Source organism: Cyprinus carpio, chromosome A1, assembly GCF_018340385.1.
Source record: "Cyprinus carpio isolate SPL01 chromosome A1, ASM1834038v1, whole genome shotgun sequence".
Classification (NCBI taxonomy): Eukaryota; Metazoa; Chordata; class Actinopteri; order Cypriniformes; family Cyprinidae; genus Cyprinus; species Cyprinus carpio.
In genome coordinates this window covers 32,275,283-32,302,092 of record NC_056572.1, presented here as the reverse complement: position 1 = coordinate 32,302,092, position 26,810 = coordinate 32,275,283, and the positions used below count along the sequence as shown (strand labels likewise).

General features: G+C 35.0%; 1 pseudogene; it reads right to left on the bottom strand.

Moving 5' to 3' along the window:
- Positions 1-20,781, bottom strand: part of LOC109073120 — a 126,111-nt pseudogene extending 105,330 nt beyond the window's left edge.
- Between the last annotated feature and the right edge of the window lie 6,029 nt (positions 20,782-26,810).

Here is a 26,810-nt window from a genome sequence, read left to right as displayed (position 1 = left end):
TTTACTATAGTTATCTTTGATGCAAAAACAGTTTAAAAACACAAAATAGATGAGACTTAAAAGACTGATCACATCTTCTGATGTCATCAGTCACAAAAATACTACATGCACATGCTTTTCATTTTAGCCTACATCTTCACACTGAGGTTTCACGCCAACATGTGCTCAGTTTAGTAGGCCTAAACATAAACCTGTTGCAATCATGCACAAGCAACAAACACACAATTAAAAACCAAAAATGAATCAACTTAATTAAAAAATTGAAATTTATTGATGAATTCCACTGGACACATAAGAAACCAATGAATGTCAACCGTACTGTAAGACCAAAAAGGCAAAACTGCATGTTAAAGCAAACCAAATGGTGACTGGCCAATTCATATGTCAATCAAACTGTGTCCTCCATTCTAAGTGGGTGGGACTTAACCAGAATAAGCTGCTTATTCAGGCTGACGATCAAAAGTCTGGCTTCATAAGATTGTTACATAACCTCTAACACCACTGGAAATGAATGGTGACAAATTTATATCACATTATTAAATAATAACATTTCTCTATCACTTAATTTTCTTGCTATTGACAGTCGCTTCAACAGCACCGACCTCTGAGACTATGAATCCAGATATCTGAGAACTGCAGGTCACACATCGCTAGGCTAGAATTACAATATCTCGGGCATGCTTGTTTAAGCTTAATCTGGTCGGTTTCAGCCTAAGAGCTTTTTCTTTTACTGTAAACAACCTTTAAACCAAAGAAACTTCTAAAACACACACACACACATACACAGAGTCATGAGAGCAAAATACAGGTCGTACTACACTAGTATCTGTTAAGACGCTGTAGGCACATGCACATCTGTTTACTAGCAAAACATCCTGAGGTGAATATGAGTGACTGAGACTGAACTTCCTCTAACAACCTGATGTAATTCCCGCTGAACATGACACATGGACAGAAACAGTCATGAGATCTCAAACTCGGTCTCACGAAGGCCAGTGCTGTCTAGACTAATGTTTACTTACATCAACAGTGCTTTGAAAAAAAGAATAATGCATATTTTGCATAAAGAAATGAGAGTTCTTCTTTTGCATTGTGACATTTGCTTTTTTCTTCGGGATCACGTGAGGATACACACTTTCTCTTGAATGTTTACATGCATTTACTTAACAGAAGATTATACGTAAATATACAGCTTAATAAAATCTCAACAGAGAAGCACAGCTTGAACACACTTTCCACTGAGCAATATGTGTGATTCATCAGAAGTACTATAGCACAAACACAGCCATACGGAAGAGTGACCTACCAGCTTGAACGACAAACACTATAATGCTTCTTAACTTGTATAAACAGCGGAAGGCCTTTGAATCAAATCATCAACCAGCAGATCAATCCACAACTGAACTTACTATGGTTAACAACTCGTAACAGACAGGAAAACCTGCAGTGCAGAGTCATTCCACAACAGGCCCATGCTTGCCCCAAACCTTCACATGACCAGTACAGGCCAATCTGCTCCACTGCACCAGCAGGGATGAACTAAAGTCAATATTGGCTTCTTTTCAATTCATGAACAGACTTTTGATCATCATACTGAATAAGCAGCTTATTCTGTTTAAGACCCACCCACTTAGATTTGGGAATTTACTGAATTGCAAATCAGTGGAATTTTATTAGTCATACACAAGAAAAAAACATACATTTCAAAACTATTTCTGATTAAACGTTACTAAATAAAATTTAATAAGGTCAAAATTTAAAACACATTTTATCAAAAAACACGTATTTTGTCACTTTATAAAAATAAAATCAAAATATATATTATATCAAATATATATATATAATATATATATATATATATATATATATATATATATAATGTATAATATAATATAAAAAAATATTTTAACTATAAATACACAGGCATTAATTAACTTCCACCATTGTGCATAAAAGTTACATTAACATAATGTACACATTATTTAGTAAACATAAATTAAGTTAATATCCATTATTTAAAAAAAAGGATTAATAAACAATATAATATAATATAATAATATAATATAATATAATATATATAATATAATATATATAATCTATATATATAATATAATATAATATAATTAACCGTAAAAACAGGTGTAATAAGGTGTAATAAAAATGAACATTTCCAACATGGTAAATAAAACTTCTGTTAACATCAAATTTATCTATTAAATATGATAAAATATACATAAATACAAATTTCAATAGGTGACTAAGGTGACTAGGTGATTATATGTATCATCTACTGAAATTACGTTGACAACATGTTCATGGGCAATACACACTGAACAACACTGAGCTACAGTACTATAAAAACTTTACAGCAAAATGTGTATCAAGTTCAAGACATTTATTCTTGCGTATAGAACAGCCACAGGCTCAGCACCAGTCTACTTCCACTCACTATTACGAATCATGCCTGACAATTTTCAGGCAAAAAACAAGCAGCTGAAAACAACACATCTCTTTCGTCACTATTTGACTTCATCCTTAAAAAAAAAAAAAACTTTTGTTTTTTCCTTTCTTTAATCTTTCCCTGTCTAGCTTGTACTTATTTGAACAATGCCTGAAACTTGGTATTACGAGCACTTCCTGTGTTTATCTGCCTCTTTGATGAATGTTGAATTGCTTGTTGTATTCCCAAATTGTAAGTCGCTTTGGATAAAATGTATAATAAATGTAAATGTATAGCAATACAACTCTACATTCTGTTTAGTACCGCAAGTATAAAATTCAATGCACACTGATCTGAAAACGTAATCAGAGCCAAGTATGTAAAATGTCTGATACTGTAATTTCAATCGACCTGGATGGTATTTAAAATGCATTTTCAAATCAAATCTGAAGCGCACACAAACCTCCTTATAGTACCTCATCATTCATTCTCACATTGCACAAACAGAAAGCCAAAGCGAGGCTCACTGTCTTTCCAGAGGAGCCAGACTCACGAGTACATCAGTGAGAGATGATGTTCAATCAGCAGGTAATTATCACAAACAAACTCCCACGCGGGATCCGGATCAATCGCAAGTCGCCCTAAAGGGCTTCATTTTGCCAGAATATCCACCTGACTGTACATTACCCAGCTTATTAGACTTCTCTTCACCAAATAAATAAATAAATAAATAGACATGAAATATTGATTTGAGCTGAAACTATTCCATTATGCAAGAAGAAAGAGACCGCAAAGTGATACGAGAGACATGAATCTAGCACGTCTACTGTATGTCAAAAATCAGTCAGTTAGGCAGTTTAACATTGTTTAAAAAAAAACATTTCACATCGAGTATCACAGAGAAATGATTAATAAGATGAGATATCTGAGTCCTGCTAATCCCAGACTGCGGCTCATGGGACGAGAGCTAATCAAATTGAACTCTGAGTGACCTCAGGCCTCAGGAGGTGTGGCGGGCCAGTCCAACAGCTTCCCGCCAGGGGACTCAAACACAGTTTTAATTCAACAGGGGGAGTAACAGGAGGGAAAACATGGACAAAACTATTGTTAGTGCATGTACAGTACATGTTTCACTGAAATAGAAATGATACGGGAAAAATAAACATAAAAGTGCTTCTTTTTCTTTCTTTTTTTTCTTTCTTTTTTTATTAACAGTGGTTTACTGAACAAATTGTTGCTCTATCTTTAAATTATACTGTAATTTCCCTTCGTAAGGAAAAAAATCTACCTCAGCTAATGCTGTAAACCATAATAAGCCCTATTACTTACATTACTATTATATTGAAGGTTACAATTAAAAACAGACCACATACTATTAAATTCAACTGCTATTTATTTTAAGATATAATAATCATTATCCAAATACAAAATTGTATGTAGCTGTACTGTAACTGATGTAGGTAAATGAGATTAGCGAATGAGACCACTGTATGTTGACTATATAATCAACAATATCATCTGATCAGATTCTCTTGCATTTGTTTTTTTAAGGAATGTGCTTTAGAAAGACAAAGTTAAAACAGCCAGAGAAAAACTAATGCTTAAGAAAACAAGTGGATTTTGCATAATAGGTGCCCTTTGACATCTAAACCTCTGTCAAGTCTCAATAAGAACTTTTATATGAAATGGAGTCAAACTGATGAACATGCTGGGATCCAGAGAGATCTGTTTTTGTTTCTTTTTACAGACAAAATGAAGAGACCCGCCTTTTGTAATTATCTACCAATCAGTGCATTCGCTCTCTTGTTGCCAGGCAGAACTGCTTGCACAGCCAATCACATTAAAAGGGGACACAACACACACACACAGTTTCAACCAATCTCACGTTAATCTTGAGTACCTATAGAGTAAAACTGCATCCTTTATATCTCCAAAAAGTCTGAAGTTTTATATTTATAAAAGAAATATACAGCTTTACGAAAGCCGAGCTCCTGGAGGCATGCCGTGGGCGGAGCTAAAGATTGATGAGCCAGAGTAAGCCATTTTAATAAATTGGGATTTTGAGTTGACAACACTCGAAATCTTAAATTTACAAATTTACAAAATTACACAGACTTAGGTTTTTGATTTACTGGCCCAAAATGTAAAATTGTAAGTAATGTTTAGTCAAGATTACAGTACTTAATTATTTAAGCTCTCATGGTGTCGCTGGTTAGTCTCTGCTCTGCCTGTACACATTCATGTGTTTTGGAGGAGGCGTGGCTTTAGAGAGTGATCCTGCAAAGGGTGGGGCCTTATGCTTTCAAAGTTGTTGCTAGCCTTTCCAAAATCGCTTATACCTTTAACTTCGAAATCTAATTATAAAATTTCCATTCTATTCTGTCTAATATCAATAGACAAAATATGTTTGTTCATGTTTATTTCGTGTTAAACTAGTAGTAAAGGAAAGGGATAAATGCACTCCATGCTGCCAGGCATTTTAAAAATCATCTAAATACAAAGTATCATTCATTACATTTCCTGACAAAATGGACATGATTTGAAAGATGAGACTCCTCAAAAGCAACAAAATATAAACCTAGAAGTTTCAAATTAAGGTTCCACACATGCAGTGATAAAAACCACACTGTATTTGTTAAGTAAACATGCATACCTAACCGAAATACCTGTACCAAATATCATTTATAAGAGCAGGAGCGTTTTTGGGTGAGAGGGAAAAATCTACAATATACTGCAGAAGAAATAATCATCAGAGGTCAGAGTTTGCAGGTTCTTATCTCACTCACTCACTCCCTCACAGAAACTGTCAGATAAGTTTGTTTCGCAAATGCACCTCTGCCCGCTCCTCGTCTTCCTGTCTCTTTGAAGCACGCAGGTGGGTGGCTTGCAGATAAAAATGACAATGACACGAAGATCCACAGGCTTGATCATCTCAGAGCGATCACAAACAGCGCAGAGTAAAGTTTAGCAAAACTACACGCGATAAGAAGTCATATTTGGCCGACCAACATCAACAGACTGGCCTCTGGCTGGCTGTGATACACTTTGACTCTGAAGACTTTCAGCACAAGGTCATTTCACAGTCACTCAAACTGATGCAGTGACACACTTGAATGAATGCACCTCAAATAACCTGCAGTCAATCGCTCTTGATGCTGGTCAGGAACGGGCACACACACACACACACACACACACACACACACACACACACCACACACACAACACACACACACACACACACCACACACACACACACACACAAGCCGTTCATCTACGTCTCTCTGACAAGCAGGAAGTCCAATTAGGAAGTGGTTTGAGTCTGCGGCTCTGTTCTAAAACCCAGTGAGCCGCCTACATAGGTAACATGAGTGAAAAAGAACCTAATAACTTTCTTCATATGCAGCAACAAACAGATACACTCCTCACATGAAGCGTGCTGGAGATTCGACTCACAACTGATCCAGAATTTGGGATTAACGTGCTGATAAGCTTGTGATGCAGTACTCTAACCATAAAAATACACAGCTATTGGTAAAAAAAAGTGTCTAAAAATTATGCATAACACTTTGTAATAGATTCGTTTTTATGATGCATTTTATTCATATTACACAAATCAACATTACTTACTGTGTCTGCATGCTTTTTCCCCCCACCAAATAGCTTGTTAATTATACTGCCTACCTTTAGAGGCTTTTCTTTGTGCACATCATAATTTAAAATGCTGCCTACAGAAGCACTAGACCTACACCCACAGCTAGCCTTAGATTTAACTACAAAGAGGCCCAGCTGCATGTTACATGCATTCATAGATGTGCTATTGTACCTCAAACTTTGTTTCAAAAACTACTTCTGTCTGAAAAAATGTTTATGGTAACACATGACAAATAAAGAAAGAAAGAGAATGGAAATGTTGTCAGCACAAGCATATGCCAGGCAGCAGACTTTTGTAGATATTATTAGCGTTGTGGCATCTGGTCACAAAACAGTTGTTTTGACACCTGGTGTGTTAACTTTAAAATTTGCTGGAGAAAATGAGTAATAACTGCATGTGAGAAGCATTTTATTCACATTATACTTAATTTACATATGTTATTATAGCCAATTTATGATCAGATTTATAAATGATTTAAGCTAAATTCCTGACTTTGATATTCAATAGAGCAGTTCAGGTAAGCAATTCACCTTTAAGGTCCATATGCAAATATCTGCACCAGTGCAAGGACATGAATAATGTACTAAAAATTGTAAAACACAACACAATGACACAAAATAAAACAAAAAAGAAAAATTTATTCATACAGACCTTATGATGCCACATTATCATATTTCAATATTACATTATTGGAAATTATTTGAGCTAATCTTCTGACTTTGATATTCAATAAATTAAGCAAATAATTGGCCTGTATGACATATGCAAAAACAAACCTGAAATAAAATAAAAATAAAAAAAATAAAATACAGTTAAAATGACTTATAAAAATAAATAAAATAAAAGCATACAACAACAACAACAACAACAACAACAACAAAAAGACTAAACCAAAATGAAACAAAATTAAATGACAAAATAAAACACAATCAAACTAAATAAAAAAAATTGATAATGTTGAAATTATGGACTTATTGGACCTAATTAAATAATCATAATTATAAATGACTAATTCCTGACTTTGATATTCAATAGATTAAGCTAATAATTATTCTTTATGGCTCCTGAAAATACCTGCACCAGTGCAAAATTTAAAGTAAAATAAATATATAAATAAACATAATATTAAAATACAAATAAAATACAAAATACTAAATTAAAATAAAACAATAAATATGAATGGATTATTTCACAGACTGAAAACAAACTAAAGCATTACTATGCTGGTTAACCTTTTTTTTTTTTTTTGCTTGCTTTAAACACTTCAAATATATTTTTCTAAAGAATCAATGCCAGTAACCTGTCAAAACCTGTTCTTTCTCAGAAGCGCTCATCCTGTGCACTCTGACTCTCGGCAGAAGCATAAAGCCGGCCAATCAGATCAGAGCTTGTGATTTTAGTAAGGGTTGCCATGTGAAATATGCATCAGGTGGTCCTTGAACATTTGGTCTGAGGCTGAAGCTGGGGATTTTAAAGCTGTCTGAGCAGTGGAATAACCCCTACTTCAAAGAAAGGTTCATGAGCCGACTTCCATGGATATTAAAGTAACAGTAAGCCGGTTTTCCATTGAGGAGATTACAGTTAGCCAAGCACTGAACTCACCCTTGACCTGCTAATACAAGCAGGTGAGAGAATATGAATCAGTGATCAGCAGGAGGGAGAAGAGAGACAACCCTAATTACATTTTCAAAATGAAAAATGCATTACAAAATTGATCTGGACAAATCCTATCTTGTGGACGCTGGAATGGGATTATGAATAAAAAGGAGGGGCCTTTGAGATGACTGGGGCACTTTACAGATCCAATGAAGAATGAGCTTCTACAAAGAGACGTGATGTTTAACTAAACCACAGCACCTCCAGAAGAGTCCATCAATACCTGACAGAAAACGCTCACGGCGGATGAGTATCACCCTAAAACAGCAGAGCTTCACTTCAGGACCCAGACTGTAAGTACACTGGACATCAGGTGGAGACTAATACAGTACCACTGTCATTTATACAAAATAAAATGTCCACAGAAGTTTGACATTCATTCAAACAAGTGTTTTATTTTATTTTTAGTTATTTTTATTTTATTTTTTAGTTTAATTTATCATGTTTATATTTTTGATGATTACAGAATGGCATATTACAGAAAAACAGCCCAAAATCAGCCAAGCTGTGGCATATTTGTGAAATATTATGAGTAAGTTTAATATTATGAGTAATATTATCAAAAAGATAACGATTTATTTCATGTTTATTTTCAAGTTACACTGTGCAATAAATAAATAAATAAATTATATATACAGGTGCTGGTCGTATAATTAGAATATCATCACAAAGTTGATTTATTTCACTAATTCCATTCAAAAAGTGAAACTTGTATATTATATTCACTCATTACACACAGACTGATATATTTCAAATGTTTATTTCTTTTAATTTTTGATGATTTAAACTGACAACTAAGGAAAATCCCAAATTCAGTATCTCAGAAAATTAGAATATTTCTTAAGACCAATACAAAGAAAGGATTTTTAGAAATCTTGGCCAACTGAAAAGTATGAACATGAAAAGTATGAGCATGTACAGCACTCAATACTTAGTTGGGGCTCCTTTTGCCTGAATTACTGCAGCAATGCGGCGTGGCATGGAGTCGATCAGTCTGTGGCACTGCTCAGGTGTTATGAGAGCCCAGGTTGCTCTGATAGTGGCCTTCAGCTCTTCTGCATTCTTGGGTCTGGCATATCGCATCTTCCTCTTCACAATTACCCATAGATTTTCTATGGGGTTAAGGTCAGGCCAGTTTACTGGCAAATTAAGAACAGGGATACCATGGTCCTTAAACCAGGTACTGGTAGCTTTGGCACTGTGTGCAGGTGCCAAGTCCTGTTGGAAAATTAAATCTGCATCTCCATAAAGTTGGTCAGCAGCAGGAAGAATGAAGTGCTCTAAAACTTCCTGGTATACGGCTGCGTTGACCTTGGACCACAGAAAAAAACAGTGGACCAACACCAGCAGATGACATGCCAACCCAAACTATCACTGACTGTGGAAACTTTATACTGGACCTCAAACAACTTGGATTGTGTGCCTCTCCTCTCTTCCCCAGACTCTGGGACCCTGATTTTAATTTTACCCAAAATTTACTTTCATCAGAGAACATAACATTGGACCACTCAGCAGCAGTCCAGTCCTTTTTGTCTTTCGCCCAGGTGTGAGACGCTTCTGACGCTGTCTGTTGTTCAAGAATGGCTTGACACCTGGCTGAAAAACCCATGTCTTGCATACATCTGTGCGTAGTGGTTCTTGAAAGCACTGACTCCAGCTGCATTCCACTCTTTGTGAATCTCCCCCACATTTTTGAATGGGTTTTGTTTCACAATCCTCTCCAGGGTGCGGTTATCCCTATTGCTTGTACACTTTTTTCTACCACATCGTCGCCTCTCTATTAATGTGCTTGGACACAGAGCTCTGTGAACAGCCAGCCTCTTTTGCAATGACCTTTTGTGTCTTGCCCTCCTTGTGCAAGGTGTCAATGGTCGTCTTTTGGACAACTGTCAAGTCAGCAGTCTTCCCCCATGATTGAGTAGCCTACAGAACTAGACTGAGAGACCATTTAAAGGCCTTTGCAGGTGTTTTGAGTTAATTAGCTGATTAGAGTGTGGCACCAGGTGTCTTAAATATTGAACCTTTTCACAATATTCTAATTTTCTGAGATACTGAATTTGGGATTTTTCCTTAGTTGTCAGTTATAATCATCAAAATTAAAAGAAATAAACATTTGAAATATATCAGTCTGTGTGTAATGAATGAATATAATATACAAGTTTTCACTTTTTAAATGGAATTAGTGAAATAAATCAACTTTTTGATGATATTCTAATTATATGACCAGCCCTGTATATATATATATATATATATATATATATATATAATATGTACTATGTATGTATGTATGTATGTTAATTGAAAGTCTAGAGATATATAAATAAAAAAAACATATATATACATTTTATAAATAAATAATTTCTCCCTACCCTTAAACTTTCTTGCACTGACATCTAAATTTGCTAAAATACAAGAAGAATAAATTGGCTTACTGCATAATGCTTATCACTATTTCAACATACTTAATATTTAAAATGAGTAAAACAGCCCCAATCCAAATCAATCTATATGTGACTTTTTTTTGTGATAACAAAATAGTATCATGTTTTTAAGGGTTGCATTCTGTGTAAAATGGGACGTTTAATGAAAAAAAAAAAATAAATTAATTCCCTTTAGCACCTATATTTGTTAAGTGCAAGAAGAATAATTGTCTGACTGCATAAAGGCAGATTATTTATACTAGACGACAGACTTCCATCATCTTCTTTAAGGCTTCTTGAGTAGTTCCTTAATGCCACATGCCTATTTTCTTACCCACGAGCCTCGTCATGGCGCCTCAGCACTTTTAGAACTGTGACAGACTTCACACAACGCTAAACCAGCAGATGCCCACAAAGCCGCCTCTCACTAGCACCCGTCTGCACGTAAAACCCAGCAGCTGCTTCTCTTTTATTTGACTGCTTCATTTGTCTAACACACCAGTCAGCCAAGTGTGCACCCAGCCTGGCACTTTGCCACTTTCCAGTGCTATAAAATCAAGAAGCAGACATCCAAATCACTATTAATATTTGGCGCTGTATAAAACCTTGTGACCGTTTACAATGGCACTGTATTAACAACCTAATTCATCACTCCTCACCTCCACACCTTCACGGGGACAATTTTTACTGTCCGTTCAGTGTTTACTGCTCAGCCTGCGCTCTGGGAAGGTTTATACCATCAACAGTTCAGCCAAAAAATCTCCCATTTTCTCTCATTATTTACTCTCTCACTTTCCAAACCCAAACAACAGTTCATAGTGACCACATCTGTCAAGCTCCAAAAACATCAAAAAATTTTTTTTTACAGAACATATACAGTGCCCTCCATACAGAACATATACAGTGCCCTCCAAACTAGGGTCTGAGGATCCTGAGGCGCCTGCAAAAAAAAAAAAAAAAAAAAAAAAAAAACAACAAAATACTTTTGAACGTATTTTTAGTGTCTAGTATGTGTGGTGTTTTAAAATGATTAATTTAATATTTTTAATAAATTAATAAATGTTTTAATTGTATATTTATTTATAAAGGATTTATTTTTATATTGATTGATTAATTAACATTTATTATATAATATTATAGTAATCCTAAAATCTACTATATATGTGAGTAATTAACAATTAACATATAACATTTATGAATATATTTTTATGTATATAAAAATAAAAAAAATCATATGTAAAATGTATATTTATTTTAATTTTTAATTGATTTAATAATTAATCAATTAATAAATATAATATAATATTTATTAATATTTTTATTAGTGCTGTCAAACGTTTACTCGCAATTAATCACATCCAGAATAAAAGTTTTTGTTTCCATAATATGTGTGTGTTCTGTGTATATTTATTATGTATACATAAAACACACAAACACATGCATGTATATATTTCAGAAAAATGTTATGTTTATACATTTAAAATATTTATATATATATCAATTATATATATATATATATATATATATATATATATATAGACATGGAAATATTTTCAAAATATATACTATGTTTGTGTATTTATATATACATAATGAATATACACAGTACACACACATATTATGTAAACAAAAATGTTTGTTTTGGATGTGATTAATCGTGATTAATCGTTTGACAGCACTAATTTTTATTAATATAACACATTATTATAATTATTATAGTAACATATTTGATTTTGTTACTGACTGCACTCGTTTTATCTAATTATTATTCCCATATATGATGTCAATGTAAAAGTAATTATATTCCAGATAATATTTTAACTTTAGTACAGAGACATTATAAAAGACAATTATTTAAAGATTTAATTTAGTTTTTACAGTATCATATATAATATTTTTCTTACACAATATAATTGTTTTAACTTGAAAATCTATTGATGCCTTTTTTCATTTTAGAAGGTGATTTGGAAGGTGGTCATCATATTTGGGGGTCCTCACAAACTGGAAACACCCAGGTTTATATAACCACAAATAATCTAAAGCCACGTGATTCCTTAAGAAACTGCACGTAATTTAAGTCTTAACTCACTCTCAAATCACATCAGTCATGCAACTCAAAAACTAATAAGAGTTTCTTCTATGAAAGCTTGTTTTGAACTGCTAAGATCTTCGGGAAGCCTGTTCTGTCAAGTTAAAGGCTTGCACAATTAAGACCAAATTCAGCAGAAGCCCAGACATTCAGCAGCGCGTCACGGATCTGCCAGAGAAATATGATGGAATATGGAACGATTCCACATGTTCATGTTCGAGTTCGGCCGCGCTGCCGCTTATTCTGGTGCAATCCTTTGAATGACAGAGCATTAACATAAAAATTAGCATAAACAAATGAGCGTAATGCGATGGCGGCGGAATTACTCTGGCAGACAGGAATGAGAGACACGTGCTCATAAACCATTCCCTTTCAGCTCAGCTCGGATGCTTCAAGGACAGCTTTGAAACGACGCCATGCTCGTCGCCGAACAACACACTAATCAATGAAGCATGTGTGGCCTGGGACATCTTAATAATCTCACACACACACACAGGCCGAAGCGTCCCGGAAGTTACAAACGCCACTCCACAGTCATCCCAAATCTCTTCACTTGTCAACTCTTCGTCCCGGCCTTTTATTAAAGCCCTTTGCTCCTCTTTCCAGCCTTAAAATAGGAATAATTGGAGAAGGGTTGAGTGCAGGGGTGGCAAAGAGGGAGAGCTGGCTTTTCATTTAGATTGACAGGGCCATGTTAATCAGCACCGAGCACCTGCGCGGGGGTCAGAGCTAAAAAAACCCAGCGCAACCAAAAGCGGATCCCGGCGGTCGCTGCCGCTGTAATTGCTTTCATTGACCCTCCTCTGATCGCAGCGCTGGCCGTCGTGGGAATCTCTGACAGGACGGGTCACGTGTTACTCCATCGGCTCATCTACGCAGGTATCACTCGCAGATCCAACAGCTGCGCTTTAGCATATACAAATCATATGAGTTCGTTTTCTTTCATCGCCATGTGAGGTTAAGTGAACACTGTAAACTAATTTCATGAAACACAGGCAATATATTCACATATTTCCACACTTTTTTCCTTTCTCAAGTCTGAATGCTTCAAACAAACATATTTTCTTCCGAAAGCAAATATTTATTTGATGATTCATTATTTAATGTTTTCCTGTGTCCTAAATATCACTGTCCAGTTCCTTTCAAACTAAATTAATTAAAAAATAATAATAATAAAATAAAAACTTTCTAAATAAACAGTTACGAAAAAAATAGAATAAAAAAATTAATTAAAATCAAGTTTAAAAATAAAAATAATGTAAATAAAATAAATAATAAATGAGGCATAAATAAAACAAAATTAAAATTAAAATAAAAAAAATAAGCTAAAAATTTACCTTAAAAAATAAATCAAACTAATTGAATTGAATGATATAAAGGATACAATTAAAAAAAATTAGTAAAATTAAGAATAAAACAAAACAAAATCAATGAAAGTAAAATTAATTTACAAAAAAGAAACAAAAAAGAAAGAACATAAAATATAATGGAATAAAAAAGTAACAAAGTTAAAAATAAAATAATGTAAAATAAAACAAATAAATGAAGCATAAAATAAAATACAATAATTATTATAAATGAAGCAAAAAGTTAAACATTAAAAAATTAAAAATAATAAAATTGAATGATGTAAAGAATAAAATAACAATGATAGTAAAATGAAGAATAAAATTTTAATAGAAATAATTATTAAATTAAAATAACCCGCAACCCAATAAACTGGGCTTTTTTAGGTATTAGTCCACATCGGCTAGTTTAGAAACTAATGTCTACATGTTAATGTACTTCAAAAAAAACCTGAATAAATTAACTAAAAATAAAGCAAATATTCACATTTAATATATAATTAAGTGTAAAATCATTTATAAAATGGATTTAACAAGAGAAAGTGTAAAATGCATTTAGAAAGACAAAGAGTAAAAACTACTGTAAAAAAGAATATAAAATCTGTTTCTGATTGAAGACATAATGAAATACCTCTCTACTGCTATACTGTAAAGTTTCATACATGCCACTGTAACTTCACTGAGTCTGCACTCAGCATCACACTCTGTATTCATCCGCTGCCTGCTGCACTGCATCATCCACCGCTTCAGTGAGTGCAATGGAAGTGGACACCTCCACATCGACAAAAGTCCTGCGGGAGTCCTGCGGGGAGAGAAGCCACGACACCCGAGTCACTTCTCCAGGAAGGTACGAGAGGGAGCAGTGTGTCAGGAACAAGACAGATCATCCGTATCACCTGAAAGAACTTGTGGTGGAAAAGTGCAGAGGAGATCTTCTGCTGTACACATTACTCTTACTGCAGTGAAAGAATGCCATTCAAAGTGGCCACAGATCGACCACAATCTGTTCGTCAAGTCAGGAATAATAATAATAAATATATATATAGTACAATAAATAAAAAATTTCTTGATGCATTTTTAGTCTTCGTGTATTATGCTCTATTGCTTTAAGCAATTTATCCTGGCAACATTAAAAAAGACTAATTTAAAAACTCACAAAGAAGTGCATTCATGAACTTTAAGTTTGTTTGTACTTTTGATTGCTCTTATTAAAAAACTCAAGAGTTTTAAGTATGACATAAATCAGTTTTATCAATTATTCATTATAATATATCAAAAATAAGTACCCTATCAAATGAACATAAGAACATACAAGAGATGGCAATTCTAATTCTGTTTGCAAAATAAAATAAATAAAATAAAATAAAATAAAATTAATTTCAAGTTTTTATGCTGATCATTATGACGTATGTGTATATATCTGTTCACTAACTCAAGTAAAATAATAAAATATATTAATTACATAAATGTAATATGTCATTATTATGTAAGCTAAATGTCAATCAATTACCGACCTAACTTATTATATTACTCGCTTAAATTACTGTATATTATACAGTATAACACACACACATGCAAAAAGCAAAAAAATGATATGATCAGTAAGTCATGGGCAACTTATGTTTTTTTACATTAACTCATCAAAATAAGTAGAGCAATTTCAACTTTTACTCAGTTTAATGTAATTTAAGTTAAATTAAGAAATAGCTTTTACAATCAAGTATACTTAAAAATTTAAGACGGCAACTGAACTTAAGTTTTAAGGCTGAAATAGTTGGAATTGTGTACATACACACACACACAAACATACATGTTTTTAAACTATAATGAATCATGCCAAATTCATAGTGTTCGCGGACCACCCACACAGTTCTGCTGACTAACTCAAGTACACAAACGCAAGCACATACTGGCACCGAGGGACGTGCAAACACGCAGGTGTCGTGAATAAAAGATCTCCAGCTGTCTCTGTAGCGCGGTATTCTGTTTGCGCCTGCACATGATGAGCTGCTTGCACACACACAGTAAGCAGAGAGAAAGACTCCCTGCAGAGGAGGCCGGGAAGGTCTTCAGGTGCGCTCTATTAGATTACAGGCCAAAAGCAGACGGGATGCTGGGATATGACAGCGGGAGAGCAGCGTGCTTGTCTTCACTCGCTAGCTGCAGCTGCTAATCTGTGTCTTCTCTGAAACCGATCCAGGAGCGTTGAGTGTGAACGTGCGCGAGTCTCACTCCTGATCCACCTTTGTTTCATCTTCATCTCTTTGATCTACATTTCTCTCCGGATTAAAGACGTCTTACCTGCGCGTTGTGCCGTTATGATGGCATGATTTTCAAACTGGCAGGATGCCGAACCGTGAAAGGATGTCAGAGGAATGTATGGACTTTGACAGGTCATCATTTTTGATCAGATCCATTCTGCATGTACAGGAGACCGCTATGATGCTGTTAGTGAGAGCTAACGCTCAAAGTGACATCACCACTTCATATATATGTGGCCATTTGACTTGCAAGTTTTTCTTTCTTTCTTTTTTTTTTTTCTTAAATGAAGCAACAAAATGGTGCTAAAAGCAGCTGGAAACAAGATGGCACAGACGCAGACCCCTGGTGCATGTGATGGGACTGAAGTGTGTCTCCATCCACAAAAACAACATCTCCAGGATTCATTCATCCAAACCAGATATCCTCTTCTGTGTTGAACAGAAGAAAGAAACTCATACAGGTTTGGAATCACGTGAGGGAGAGTAAATGATGACAACATTTTCATGTTGGGTGAACTGTCCCTTTAAGGCACCAAAATGAGAACATAAAAAACTAAATCAATATGTTTGAGACATATGCAGCTTTACAGAAATATGGAGACTAGATCGAAGACCTGCAATGTTTGTCAAAATTATTAAAGGAAAAACAGCTAAATAATCCCAATGTCAAAGGCAAAAAATGTCTTAAAGTAATAAATATTTAATTTTATGAATAAATACATTTAAAATAAAATACATTTTAACATAAACATATAAATAAGTACTCAAATAAAATAAAAAAAATGTTATTGTTTGAATTTATATTGATAATTCTATTGTATAATGCTAATTCTACTACTTGTTTTAAGTCTATGTCATGTTAATAATTTTTATCAAAAAAATAATAATATTGGGCCTATGCAGTTCATAGTATTTTTAAAACATTTTCAGTATTTGATTTTTAAGTACATTTTCATTGCATAATGTTTCCCGCCCCGCCGGCGCCGGTGTCCAGGGTGCACCGAGATCAACAGAATGAAATATTAAAGCCAACAAGCTTCTAAAATATCAAAAATAAAAGAAAATGCCATAATTCTCTCCCAGTTTTTAATGCAGAATGATAAGTAGGCATGTTTCGGCATTCATAAATGAAAGCTGTACATTTCAAAAACATGGAGATCTGCACACATTTAACACACACAGCGTGATCTACCCTTAGTTACATACATAAATAGATCAAATGAATAAATAAATAATTCTAGTATCATGAATGAACCAATTTAATCAATGTTTGTGCATATTGCAAAAGCGAAACCATTTTCTCACACTGCTGTACTGTATGTACTTTTAATAACCTGCAAAAGTTTTTTTAGACTTTTTTTCAGCACGTTTTAGGAAAATCAGTGACTATGCTATCCCACAAGCACTGCCGAGCATCTAGACAATCCAATTAAGGGGCGAGTCCATAAAGACTAAGCGATAAAAAGATTCTTTCACTATCAGGGAGCTGAATGGAAATAAAGGAAAAACAAAACCATAAAGCGCTTGATTAGCTAGAAACCCGCCGCTGCGACAGCTATGACATGTTCAGTAGTCCAGCGGATGCTAGATAATGACTTTCTCCTGACAGCCAACTTGTAGCTCCGCTATTAGTTTGCCTCTCAAATAGCTTCCTAAATCAGGTTACATAAGTGCTATAAGATATGAGCAGAAGTCTTATCTGTATTGGCCGCATTTACTGCTGTTTCATTTCTTTCACTCATTTTTCTCTCTCTCCCACACGATGTGCAAATATGCAGGATAATCAAGTTCATTATGTTTTCCACAATGTCTCTTACTGAACCATGACTGTCTCATGAGGTGACCTCCAATCAACCGCTGCATCACAGGTCAACTCTGATAAGGTCATGCACAAATAGGAGGAAAAAAATATGCTAAAGCAAAATGCATCTAACAACTCTGAATAACTATCATAACACCATGTAGAGACCATGCAAAATCAATAGGCATATGAACTTTTAAAAGTGAGGAGAAAACAACTGACAACAACTTTATGGTGCAAATTCATTTGTAGAACAAAACTACAGGTTAAATTTTTTTTTACAAACAAAAACTATGATAAAAAAAGGGGTCACTAGCAGTGAGATTTCTAAAGCATTGGTTACTAAGAGCACAAAATCATCTAACATTTAAAGACTGAAAACTCCTCAAACTAAAAATACCTTAAATTATGTTTCTCTGCTAATTTATAAAGTTTGTTTTCATGTCTGTCATTTTAATAATTTTGCATATCGCTGCATATTAGGCCTATGCCGTTCAAAGTAATAATAACGTTTCAGTGTTTGATTTTTAAGTACATTCTGATTTAAATTGGCATTTTTAAATGATTCTGCAGCCAATTTGTAATCATCATTCTGCATTTTTGTAGTCCTAAGGCAAAACAGGTATTGAACCAGGTGCACCGAGATCAACAGGATACGACATTAAAGCAAGCAAGCTTCTGGAATATCAAAATGCCATAATTTTCCCAGTTTTTATTTATTTATTTATTTATGCAGAATGAGAAAAGTTATGTAAATAAAAGCTGTACATTTTGAAACATGAAGATCTGCACTACCATACATGTTTAAAACACTGATCGATCGGTCTCTGTGTTCAAGAAAAGCAAACACATCTGACTGGAGTCTTTTGATCTTCAGATAAGGACCTATATATAGACAGCAATCTCCAGAGTGAACTCTGGTCCTCACAGAAACAGACCGCATTCCACTCCAAAACCCCTGCTGTGGGTTCAGAAGTTTGCACTCTTTATAAAGTACATACACAAAGTTTATTCCTGGAATTTCAACCTCTTGAGAATATTGTGCTCTTGCAGTGCTGTGGGACATTAATATTACACAGTACATATACATGTGCCCATCACATGTGCTTTAATATTCTGGACAAGCTATTAAACTAGATTTTTAAAGATGTAAAAACACAAAATGTTATTCATTCAGTCATTCATTCATTCATTTCCCCCCCAGCAAGATCAAATCCAGGCAGAGCAATCAGGAAGTGTTTCCATCTGCCCATTGCTCTTCCTGCTCTCTTATTCATGCAGGTGAGGCAGGACTCGCACAGGAATACTAAAGCGCAATGCTAGGCGTACGGGCGGACGAGGAAATGATGCTCAAATCAAAACTGCTCTAGATCTGCTCAGAATCTCAAAAAATCTCGCTCTCTCGCTCTCAATAAGCATCTCTGTTAATGTCCTGCTCACTGAGGCTTGGCATTATGAAGCGCTTTGGAAGTGATTTCACAGAAACCAACCGTTTGAATTCAGAGAAATGAAATCAAACAGGGATGATCACACAGGAGGAATCAAGGGCACAATGATGACAGCTCACAGATTTAAACCCATAAGCTTTCGGTTAACAGCCTTGATCTTTAACCACTAGGCCACAGCACCGCGATGTCTGCTGTGGGAAAAATGAATGTAATGAGGGTCCCTGACTCTCTCAGGGGGGCAACATAACTGGACAGGTGCTTTATTCACTGAAGCTGAAAGTGTGTAGTGATAATATGTGTGAAATGCCATTACATTTATAATATCACCAAAAAAGATTTGCCCGGATTTGTATATTATATACCAGAATTGTTGAAAATAGCATAGAAAATATTTGTATAATAAATGTGTTCTGTATATTATTGGTAAATGTATACAGTGTATAAAGCAGGGATATTATAGTTAACACCTAAAGATTAAAACGTACCAAAACCTCTTTTTTTTAACTTCTTGAAATAAACGAAATATTAGGCTGAAATAAAAGATCTTTTAAAAATATTGTGAAATGCATTAATTATTCATTATTTTTCATTATTTTATATTATTTTGTCATTTTTTATTTTATTTCAGCCCAGTTGCCAAGGCAATATTTCTCATTTCCATTTAAAGAGCTAAAATAAATAAAACTACATAACTATATACAAATACTTAAAAACACACAACAAAATTACTAAAACTTTAAAATTAAAAAAGAAAAATATAAATGTAAAATCTAACTCAAAATATAGCATAAGATAGTATATTAATTATACTAAAATAACATTGATAAAGTATAATTATATTATTATATAAATATATATAGATATATAATATATATATATATATATTATAGTAATATATATATATAGTATAAATATCAGCTTAATCTTAGTCTCAGCCTTATTGATGGCAATGGTTTGCAACATCATTCAACAGTTAGATTTTAGTCTCTTTTGGCTTTTCATAGTTCAATGTTCATGCAGCACACAAGAAAAATAAGTTGCAAATTACACAATAAAATCAGTTCCTGTAAACTGTGTGAGTCTCATGTCTTCATGCTTGAAAGTGTCCAGATTCATGTCTAAAGTTGGCATATTTCTCGCATGCACTCGAAAATCACTGTTTCTCTCCTGCTTTTGTTTTCAGATATTGGTCTGTGAAAATAATAACTAATTTCTTCAGTCTTGTCTGCAGAATAACGCAACCCGATCCCAGGGGCAGACCAGAAAAATTAAATGAGCTGTCAGTTTTTGTAGCAGAATAAATGTCAATGTGCCATACATTATGCAAAATAATCAAACGTGGCTTGCGAGATGATGTCTGATTTTTAGACTAAAGCTGCAACTCTGAATGATTTTGTGACAAACATTACCAAGCAGTTGATTAATAGAAAAAGGGCCTTCAGGGCCTTGCAAACAACATTTAGGCTCCAGAAGCACCAACTAGCGCAGTCCGTGTCCCAAATCAGCCACAAGCAGGATGGGACCACAACAACATCCATGACCACCACACTGAGATCTGCAAAGCAAACGTGAAAGGACACTGAGACGAGATGCAGTGTGTAGCTCAGATCTCATCAGTGTGGAGAGTATAGCCTGCTTACTCACTGTCTGCTGGTGGCCGTTGTTCTCACCGTAGACGCTGGAGTTTAATAAGTGTCTCGTGTGTAGACGGGCCAATCAGGTGGGAACCTCACTCCCAGTGAGGAACATGGGCATCCCTTGAGCCCTGCAAAGAGGAAAAGAGCCGAGTGTCAATGGGTGAGGACGATGATGAACCAGCAGCTGTCTGCCAACATACCGCTGCTCATTCACTTATCTAGTGGCAGATGGGAATAAAAATGAAGACGTCATGTTGAAGTCTGGACCGACCGAATCAGAGAAGGTTTGCACAAAAAGCAAAATGTAATAAAATGAAATAAACTAAAAATAAAAATTTCAAAGTGTAAAATAAACTTCCATTTAAAGATTGTGTAATGTTTTTTAAATGTTTCTGAATGTCTCCTTTGGACACTGGCATCATAAACTTCAAAAATTGCTGTTCTTAATGACCAAAATTTCCTTATCAGGTGGTTGTTTGAACAACTCGTCAACTTTTCAGCATATTTCCCTTTTTAAAAAGGTTTTAACCATGCAAAACTGACTAATAGCTGAAGCACAATGTACCAATTAAACCAGCGTAGCTAAAAATATCAGAACCTTACTAACTCGTTCGTCTTTTTGCTTCTGACTTTTTGTTGGATGACCAGTGGACCATAGTGACCCTTCCCTAAATCCCAGCAGCTCATTTTAAAACACAACCACAGTGGAAGAGGAAGAGATTGGGCACATCAGATGAAGCCCCCACTCCACATCAAAAAGCATCTGTTTATGAGAAGGCCAGTCCGCTTCCCACGGACGAACCCTCACACACTTATCACAGTTATTCAGTGATTTCAGAGTGGGGACACTCCCAGTCACGGCTGTGGTTTACACAATCACCTTTTCCTCAGGGGTTATGCCTGCTGTTCTGGGGCGTCTCTGGACCCGAGTCCCCTGAGGCGGTGGGCAGGACAGACAGCGCAGAGCAATCACTGCCATGAAAGCTCAGTCACACACCAAGTCCAGAGACTGGAATGGCTCTCTTCTTTCAGGGTAAACAGCAGCCCTGCTATTATTCAAGTCAGTGCTGGATCGATAAGGCCACAGTCTATCTGTTTTCACATCTGCTTATTGGCTGCAGCACATGTCACTATCTGAGCGCTGAAGATCACATTCCGGCTCTGGGCAAATGAACTGAGCAAATGTATCCGGTTAAAGGGAACAATTCACGGGGCCATGACTTAAATATTCTGTCATCATTTACTCCTTTACTCCACCTCAAAAAAAAAAAAGTTCCAAAACGGGCTGTATGGCTGAGAGATTTGAAATCCACAAATAATAAATACAGTAAATAAATATTACATACATATGCTTTGTTAAATAATAATTATGACATAAAAAGTCAAAATTAATTATGCACAATATGTTTGCAATATTATACTTCAAATATGAGATATAAATATACATATATATATATATATATATACTATATATATATATAATTATGAGACAAGTAATAACTATGAGATAAAAACAAATGATTGTTATAATAATTTTAATAATTGTCAATTTTGACAGTGTATTTTTTTAATTTTTTAATTAAATTTTTTAAAATCTTTTTTTTCTTTTTAAAATTTTTCATTTTATACAGTCGAAATTGGACATTATATTTGACAATCTATTTTTTATTATCTCGTAATTATGACTTTGTATCTTTATTTCCTTAGTATCTCATAATTCTATTTGTATCTCATAATATATATTTTATCTCATTTTATATATATATATATATATATATATATATATATATATATATATATATATATCTATATATATATATAGTCATAAGTCATAATCAACATTTCATTGCAATTACAACTGGTCACTTATGATTTATGTCATAATAATGCCTTAAATTTGAACCCATAATCGTTTTAATCCTAGTTTTGACTATTTTAATGTCAATCTTAATTTTGACTTTAAATCTCATAATTATGGGGGGGGGGTCCTTTATCTCAACTTGTCATACTTTGTCATAATTCTGATTTACCAAAGCACAGTTTTTGTTTTTTCTTATGATGGTGAAAATGGGCTTCCATAGAATACAGTGCACAGGCTGAATGGGACATTTTTATGGTGTCATTTTTTAAGTTTGACAGACTATGAACTGTCGTTTTTAGGCTGTAAAGATGCTTCAAAATTACTATCTTTTGTTCCAAGGAAGACAGAAAGCCAGGACAGGTTTGGAATGACATGTAAACAAACTTTTATTTTGGGTGAACTATTTCCTTTAAAGCAGCTAGGAAGGCAAGAAGTCGGCACATAGAGACATTAGACAAGCGTTTTAGAAAATCAACGCGCATCTCCCCAAGGGAATCTCAGAGTCTTTTACAGATTTGCATCATTCATCAGTTCAACAGGGTGAGAATTGATTTTATAAGGTTCTTAATTAAAAGAATCAGCAGGAAGTATAGGGCTGAAAGGTTTTTTCGCACTTTATCCTGCATATGACTCCTAATCACTAAACAGCTCAAAGAGGACCAAATGACATCTTGCTAAAGTTATGATCCATGCTAACTCATTAAAAAGCATTTCAATATCAAACTCACCTCACTCTCCCATGCCTGAAAGTTCAGTTAGAGGGCCGAGATAAAGACCAGCACAAATCTGAACCCATACAACCACAATGTCAATATCACTGGCGATAATAAAATCAGGGGAGTGCGCTGAAAACTCACTGCAGCAGTGTGGGTAATGGTCAGTCCTCAGAACTAAGGCCCTGTTTCAAAAAGCAGCATTGTATTTAGTGTGTGTGGTGATGCGGGGCGGAGGGAGTCATTTAGACATGTCCCAAAGTGGCCAATTTTGTTCTGTAATGGCGCCGTCATGCTGGTCAAACTCAAGACACGCTCATATTTTTACACGAACCGGATGTTCGATAGGGGAATGCGATAGACAAAAACGACGAATAAATAGCGGGTCACCATGACTTTGGGCTAGAAATCAATGTGTACATGAATGCACATTCATGTACGCTATCAATAAGCACCATAACCGACAAAGATGTTTTATACAAGAGGCAGTGGCGTGAACGTCAATCATACTTACTGCCCTCCTATTGAGGACAGACAGACATTTTTAGAGTGGGATTTTCCAGGAGATTAAAAGAACAAACACACACACACACACACACACACTGCCGCATCTTTCAGGATGGACCTTAATTGTGTGCTTATTAAATTGTTAACATATTTTTCGTATACGAGGACATTTCTATGTGCCGTATTAACTAACCCATTCAAAAATGTTCTGTCTGTTCCGGTTTTCGCGCATAATATCATATTGAATAATCAGAAATGTTTATGAGCACTAAATCAACATATTATAATGATTTCTGAAGGATCATGTGACACTGAAGACTGGAGTAATGATGCTGAAAATTCAGCTTTGATCATCTTTGAATATAATTTAAATATATAAATCAAATAGAAAACATTTGTTTTAAACTGCAATAATATTTCACAATATTACTGTTTTTCTGAATTTTTAGAATCATATTAACTGGTGTCCCCAGCAGAGCAAGCAGATCGAGGCCACTCAGCATCAGGGCATGAAGCAGTGCCTAGACCCCGAGCTGTGACGGAGCAAAACCCCCACTGGGAAACACAGGACTTTGCTGGGACAAACAGCTGCCTAACTGCCTGCAACATTCTGTCATACATCCACACACACACACACACACACACACACAGGTTTACATAGATTACATTGTGCATCAAGTCAAGAATACTGGGGAACAGCTGCAAGTCTCATTTCAGCACACAGCAGACTGTCTATATTAAACACAAAAGTGGGCCAGCTCTCTCCTCACAGTGCGCAAGCCCACACCTGCCAGCTATTTCAGACAACTGCCTTTCACAGGAATACACAACATGCTCAAAGAAATGTGGAAAGGGAATCTGGGAATCATTGTTTTTCTCCTCATTAGGGGGATACCTCTGGTGATTTTCATCTCCACTTCAGATGATTCGCATGTGATTACGAAGTGCGTTTGACAGGTGACACGTCTCAGTGGGAACCGCTAATGTGTGCATGATTACATTCAGTTCATTTCAATCCATTTGTCATTGCTTAGCAAGTTACATTGCATTTTATTGTGATTTATTTTCTTATTTATTTATTTATTTTGATGGATTGACAGATATAAGGCAACGTGAACTGCTTATGTACACAAAAATAAAATGTAATGAATATTTAAATCAGCAACTCTCCATGTATTAATAAAAAATATATAAAAATTAGAACATGTAAAAAAATTAATAAAAAAATATTTTTCTAAATGTATTAAAATTGTATAAAATCATGCTTGTAATCATATTATTTCTGTAACTATCTAATAAAACAAGAAAACATAACTTCCAATCAAAAATTTTTCTGGGGACAGAACTGTTAATATATGCAAAACAGCTTCGTGAATATTCCGCAAAAAAAATTATCCTTTGTTGTTTCTTGAAAAAAGGTAAATGACCAGCTTTTCATTTCAATTCAATTTAACAAATATATATCACTAAACAAATTATAAAATTATAAATATATGGTAATTCATACATTTCTACTTTACATTCATAACACATTATGCAAAAAAAATAAAAAAAATAAAAAAATTACCCTACCCCAACATCTCAGCCTCCAACAACATGCGCTGAAGTCCATCTTTAGTGCCGAGAGTTAGAGGTGGAGTTTTCACAAACAGGTCCAAAAGTGGCACTATTCGTCGCACTTTCCAGCATCCGTTTCACTAGATCGCTCCTAAAACTGAACAAAAAAAAAAAAAAAAAAAAAAAAAAAACAAAAAAAAAAAAAAAAAAAAAAAAAAAAAAAGAACGATGCCATTCATTGTCTGCTCTCTGTATACAGTGAGTGTTTAAGGTAAGTCGCATCTACTATAAACACCACACGCATGAAAGCTAAATATTACTGCAAGTCTGGGTGAGCTTGCAATCAGCGCAAACCTCTTTCAAAAATCCCCCAGGGCGAAATCTAATTTGGAGGGAAATAGACTTCTCCCCTTTGTGGGCACTCCGATTTTTTGGTGTTTTTGTGTGGTGTCAGGAGTCCAATGCCTCTCGCGGCCTAAAAGATGCAGAAAAAGGGGGGAAGAAGGAAAACATATTGGAGAGGATAACTTCCTTTGTGCACTCTTGAGGGCCGGAGTCATGTGGAGGGAAAAAAATAGAGGCAGAGTGAGAGAGAGAAACATAGAGATCAGTTGGTGCCACTGGAGGTGTGTCGCGGGTGTGAGATGCGAGGCTCAGCTGTTGCCCTCAATAAAGAAACTCAAGAGGACTGTCCTATCAGAACTCCGTTAGGGCGGCGCTTGACGGGGGCTATAGGCCCATCAGAAACTTGCTTAGGGGGCCTCGGCACAGCCCCCCCCAAGGATTTCCTAATGATGTTACTGTTTTTTGGTGTCACTTTCATTAACATTGAAGAATAAACATTAAAAACCTAAAAAAAAGTGCCTAATATGTGGCCTATAAACAATTGATATCATGGGGGAGGGGTCAAGCAACACAAGCAGAGCAACGGCACAAACTGTGGTGCAAGCAGGTTAGCCGTCCGGTAAACGTCAGTTTTTTTTTGCAATTCACTATAAGAGAAAGAGAATGTGGTAAAAAAACTGACAGTGCTTTCTAAACGCTTCACTAACAGGCGTCAAATTCTCTGAAGACAACATAGAGATGAAACCTACAGTACTTCAACATATGCTAATAAAGTCATGCAGTTTGATGGCGCTATGAAGGTATGAATTGTGGCTATGATGCGCTAATTTAAATAATGTAAATTACCCTAAAATTAATACATATAGGCCCTAATAATGAACGAAGAATGTCACAGGTCCTAACTTGAATATGGAAATGTCTAATTTCTCATTCAATATTTCCAAGTTAATATTAGATGCTTTTGAGCAATGATGCTCTCGGGCTATCCTCTGGCTTTTTTTGCAGATATTGACACACTGTTTTCGCTAATAAGTGTTTGTTTCATGGTTGCTTTGACACAATCTTTTTTGTTTAAAG